This window comes from Scyliorhinus canicula, chromosome 5 (genome assembly GCF_902713615.1).
Source record: "Scyliorhinus canicula chromosome 5, sScyCan1.1, whole genome shotgun sequence".
In the NCBI taxonomy this organism is placed as follows: domain Eukaryota; kingdom Metazoa; phylum Chordata; class Chondrichthyes; order Carcharhiniformes; family Scyliorhinidae; genus Scyliorhinus; species Scyliorhinus canicula.
The window spans coordinates 95687097-95693096 of NC_052150.1; positions in this window are offsets into that span (position 1 = coordinate 95687097).

A 6000-nucleotide genomic window follows, 5' to 3' on the forward strand; every position below is an offset into this window, starting at 1 on the left:
GCACATCTTGGGGTTGTGGGGGCGAGACCTAAGCAAGCCCGGGGAGATTGTGCAAATTCCATACGGACAGTGACCCAGGACCGGGATTCTAACCCAAGTCCTCAGCGCCATAGTCCCAGTGCTACCACTGTGCCACTGTGCTGCCCTTATAATTTCTTAATACAGCCCTGATGCCATCTTTACCCTGTTCATATTAATCATACTAAAACTAGTGATTTTCAAACTACCGGCAAAATGCCATTTTCATTTCCAAAGGAGGAACACTAAACATTGACAGTCTCATTCATCCATCACTTAATTGCAGCACAGTCAGAACATTAAGGGTTCAAGTGCTGTCATAATATACACACAAGTATATGATGGTGCATAGACAGACACTGACTAACACACTGAATGACCAATCAACACACAGAACACAGCAGCCAATCACCAGGCAGGACATGGCCACTATAAAGCCAGAGGGCACTAGTTTTCCCGCTCTCTTGGGATGCAGCCTCTGAGACAGCCAGAGCCCGTGATCAGCAACACAAACATCTACCATGTGCTAGCAGGCTAGTCTGGTCAGGTTAGCCTCAGGTCTCCAGTCAACTTAACATAGTGTCAACCCACAATGCAAGTATGTTTAAAAGCTCTAAGTTAAATAAAATAGAGTTATACTTCTACAAGTGTTGGTAGCCTGTCTCTCTCACTGCTCTGGTAAACGCAGTCCTCGCAGACCCAGCATACCCAACACATCATGGTACCAGTGCGTGATGTTAGAGTTTGACAGACCTACCCTGAGATAGTCTGCCTTTGACCAGCGATCAGCCATCTGGTAGTATGGATAGCGTCCGCCCTCCCTGCCGCTCCGCATCGCCGGCAACCTCGGTGTCAACTGGAAGATATTTAAGCAGAAGTTTCAACTGTACCACCGACCTTGAAGCCGCCTCAGATGCCAGGAAGATTGCTCTCTTTCTCTCCATGGCCGGGGACCACGCCATCCACATTTTCAACTCCCTCGCATTCGCTGAAGGTGAGGACAAGTCCAAGTTCAAAACAGTCCTGCTCAAATTCGACAGCCACTGTGACATCGAAGTCAACGAAAGTTTTGAACGCTACGTCTTTCAACAGCGTCTGCAGGGTAAGGATGAACCTTTTCAATCTTTCCTAACCCATCTTCGCATCATCGCGCAATCCTGCAATTACGGCTCCACCTCCGACTCAATGATCTGCGACCAGACTGTTTTCGGAGTGCACTCGGACCCCCTATGCCAGCAGCTCCTTAAAGTGAAACAGCTCACCCTCGCTATTGCCATCGAAACCTGCATTCTGCATGAGCACGCTACTAACCGGTACTCGCACATTCAAGCAGCAGAAACGGCGCGGCAAGGCCCCCATGATGCGGAGTGGGTGCAGGCCGTAAAACAGCTCCAGGGCCTGAGCCTGGATGAGGGCAGCTATTTTGCGCGCTTGTCCCGGGCTCCCGCGCATGCGTGCAACGACCGAGGGGAGGGCGAGGCCGAAGACCGTACTGCGCAGGCGCGAACAACGTACGACCGCACCGCGCATGTGCGGTGGCGCTCTGAGCGTTCTGACATCACGAAGTGCAACAATTGTGGCTCCTCCCACTTAAAGCGGCAATGTCCCGTGAAATCTCGACGCTGTCTCCAGTGTGGCAAGCTTGGGCACTACGCAGCCCTGTGCAGGTCTGCTCAAATACCTGCCTCCCATCACTCCCAGCAACAGCGCAGGAACGTCCGGACCGTACAACAACCGGTCACAGATTTCAACTCCGACATGGTTCCAGACCCTGACACCGAGGATCTCAAATCCCCTTTCCGGGTGGGCATCATCACCAAGCATACGATGCTTCAAAAGAAAAAGGCCAAGCCCACCCCAGTGATGAGCATTGATCCGGACGACGAGTGGTGTGCCACCCTTATGGTCAACAAATCTCGCATCCGATTCAGGCTGGGCACCGGCGCTTCAGCCAACCTCATTTCGCAGTCTGACCTGGATAACATCCACGTCAAGCCGACCATCCTTCCATCTGCCTGCCAGCTTCTCGACTACAATGGCAATGCCATTGCTGCCAGTGGGGCATGCCAGCTTGTGGTGTCGCACTGTTCCTTAAAGGCCACCCTGCACTTTGAGATTGTAGGGTCCACCAAAGCTTCCCTGCTCGGTGCTCAGGAGTGCAAGATGCTGAATCTCGTCCAAAGGGTTCACTCCATGTCGCCCGCTGAGGCATCAGCATCGCTGGACGCCGACTTTCAGACACAACTGAAGAACATTATTACTCGACACCACAGTGTCTTCGAGGGCATGGGCACACTCCCATTCACTTGCAAAATTCTTTTAAAACCAAATGCCACGCCTGTGGTTCATGCACCCCGCCGGGTGCCGGCGCCCCTTAAGGACCGCCACAGGCAGCAGCTGCAGGACTTCCAGGACCAGGGCGTCAACTCTAAGGTAACGGAACCCACCGACTGGGTCAGCTCCATGGTGTGTGCTAAGAAACCATCAAGAGAACTACGCATTTGCATCGCCCCAAAGATTTGAACCGTAACATCATGAGGGAACACTACCCGATCCCAAAGCGCGAAGAACACACCTGCGAGATGGCTCGCACCAAATTTTTCACAAAGTTGGACGCCTCCAAGGGGTTCTGGCAGATACAACTTGACGCATCCAGTCGGAAGCTCTGCACCTTTAACACTCCATTTGGCCGGTATTGTTACAACCGGATGCCGTTTGGCATCATCTCAGCCTCGGAGGTGTTCCACCGAATAATGGAGCAAATGATGGAGAGGCATCGAGGGGGTGTGGGTATACGTAGACGACATCATTGTCTGGTCCACCACCCCGCAGGAACACATCGATCTCATCGAACGCGTCTTCCGGAGAATCCACGAGCATGGCCTCCGCCTCAACAGAGCCAAATGCTCCTTTGGTCAAACAGAATCTGTCGCCCACCACAGAGACTGAATTTCTGAACTGTCTGAATTTATGAACTGACTGAATTCATGAACTGATTGTTTTGTTACCCTGGTTCTTCGTTCGCTCGTTTGTACATACTGTTATTTATATCCCATGTTTTGTTACATCACTATCTGCACTCGACACCTTCCCGTGTAAATATGTTAGGATTTCTGTATATAGCCAGGATCATGGTCATGTAAATATGCTCACATGCTCTCTATATAGTCAGGCACATTCACATACCACACTATTTATTGCCACGTACACATATTTTTTTCAAAATGGGGGAGATGTCATAATATACACACAAGTATATGATGGTGCATAGACAGACACAGACTGACACACTGGATGACCAATCAACACACAGAACACAGCAGCCAATCACCAGACAGGACACGGCCACTATAAAGCCAGAGGGCACTAGTTTTCCCGCTCTCTTGGGATGTAGCCTCTGAGACAGCCAGAGCCCGTGATCAGCAACACAAACATCTACCATGTGCTAGCAGTATAGGCTGGTCAGGTTAGCCTCAGGTCTCCAGTCAACTTCACATAGTGTCAACCCACAGTGCAAGTATGTTTAAAAGCTCTAAGTTAAATAAAATAGAGTTATACTTCTACAAGTGTTGGTAGCCTGTCTCTCTCACTGCTATGGTAAACGCAGTCCTCGCAGACCCAGCATACACAACACATCAAGTGCCACTTGAGATGTTTCAGCACCTAATTCTAACTGACAGTCAAGTGCAATATCAAGGGAGTATTACATTGTCAGAGGGGTTGCTATCTTCTAGATGAAAAAAGTTAAACCAAAGGCTTCCTATTGTCTAGCTCAGTTAGCTAGATGTGGTTCAGATTAAGCAAAACAACACTGATTTGATTCCTGTCCCAGCTCAGGTAGACTTAGGACAATCCTCTTTGCGTTACCCCTAGGAAAGTGGAAGGCAATGGCAAACCACCACAGACAAAAACTGTCAAAACAGCCTAGGAGACAACATCAGCAGACAAGGTACCAAAGACCTGCCTTTGGGGCAGAGCAGCATGAAAAAAGTGAAGTGGAAGCAAGGCCCAATTTCCCACTCAGAAGGATGTAACTGATTTGATTGCACTATTTGAAGAAGAGCTGGGCTGCCTAATGTTCTGATCAATGTTTCCACCTCAATCAGCACAACTAAAACAAATTACCTGGTGCCATTGTGGTGCTTGTGAGTCCTTGTTGTGTGCAAATTGGCTGCTATATCTTATCTTGATGACCTCTAGTGACTACATCAGAAAAACCTAATTGGTTGTAAAGCACTTTGGAGGACCTGTGGAAAGTTGCAAATTGTTCCTTTCTCAATAGGAAGCCAAGTTTGGTATGAATATATTTTGAAACATCAGTCTACCTTTATCCCATCTTTGGGTTTTCTATCCTGGTTGTCACCCTAAACCCATAATTTCACCAGGTGCCGAGCTGCTTGCACAGACTGAACCCAACTCTGCTCCGATTTGTGTTCCTTCTGATCATGGTATCAGCTTTCATCCAAACCTTATCCATCATCAAGATCTCTTATTATCACCTCAGTAACATTGCCTATCTCAGTGACTACCTCATGCCCACTATTGCTGGGGGTCTAATTCACCTTTCTCCATCTCCAGCCTTGAATGATCCAATTATCTGATCATCTGGAGGGTGCTTCCTGTAAGGTTTTTTGAGTTGGATTCACACTTAGTCGTTCTTTTTGGCATTGGGGAGGTTCACCCCAGTCTAGCCCACACTTTGATATATTTTCTGCAGTGGGAGGCTGAAGTCACCGGTGAGACCGGCTCCTCAGAGATTGCGCCGTCCTTTTGAAAGGGTGCCCCAATCTCTAATAGAATTCCATAGAAATTACAGTGCAGAAGGAGGCCATTCGGCCCATCGAGTCTGCACCGACTCTTGGAAAGAGCACCCCACCCAAGGTCCATACCTCCACCCTATCCCCACCACCCACCCAACTTCTATGTCCTGTGTAATCATAGATTTTACAGTGCAGAAGGAGGTCATTCGGCCCATCGAGTCTGCACCGGCTCCTGGAAAGAGCATCCTACCCAAGGTCAACACCCCCACCCTATCCTCATAACCCAGTAACCCCACCCAACACTAAGGGCAGTTTTGGACACTAAGGGCAATTTAGCATGGCCAATCCACCTAACCTGCACATCTTTGGACTGTGGGAGGAAACCGGAGCACCTGGAGGAAACCCACGCACACACGGGGAGAATGTACAGACTCCGCACAGACAGTGACCCAAGCCGGGAATCGAACCTGGGACCTTGGAGCTGTGAAGCAATTGTGCTAACCACTATGCTCCGGGCTGCCCACTTTTTTTTTTACCAGCCCTTGGAAAGATCACCCTACTTAAGCCCACACTTCCACCCCTATCCCGTGACCCAGTAACCCCACATGTCCCTTTTGGACACTAAGGGCAATTTAGAATGGCCAACCCACCTGACCTACACATCTTTGGACCATGAATTGCTCACGAGTGTATTCATTGCCGCCATTTTATGTCAAGCCATAAGTAAATATGAGGGTCCCCACACCCCCATCCATGGGCATTCCCCCCCCCACCGCCAAGAGAGGACACCCCGCTATGGGGCTGCTGAGGGCCTCCCTCCCTCTCAGGCCTAGCCAACCCCGCTTTCATGACCCCCATCACCGCCCCAACCTTTATGAGGCCCCTACATACTCCCATCACCGTTCAAACCTCCCACCCCTTTCATGGCATGGCCCACCTCAGGCCCTGATCCATGGCAGTGCCAACCTGGCATCTGGCTACCCTGGCACTGCCAACCTGGCACCCTGACACTGTCAGCCTGGCACCTGGGTGGTGCTCCTGGCAGCCTGGGCAGTGCACTGACTGCCAGGTCCCCGACCAGCCAGGGACTCCAATGGCCTCCGAGACCCCCATCATGATTGGTCTCCACCTGTGGATACCAGTATTAAACGCCGCCCGGTTGAGGCCTCGCCGGTGCAGTCGATGACTCTTGGGTACTAGGTGAATGCGGCGTCAAGATGGC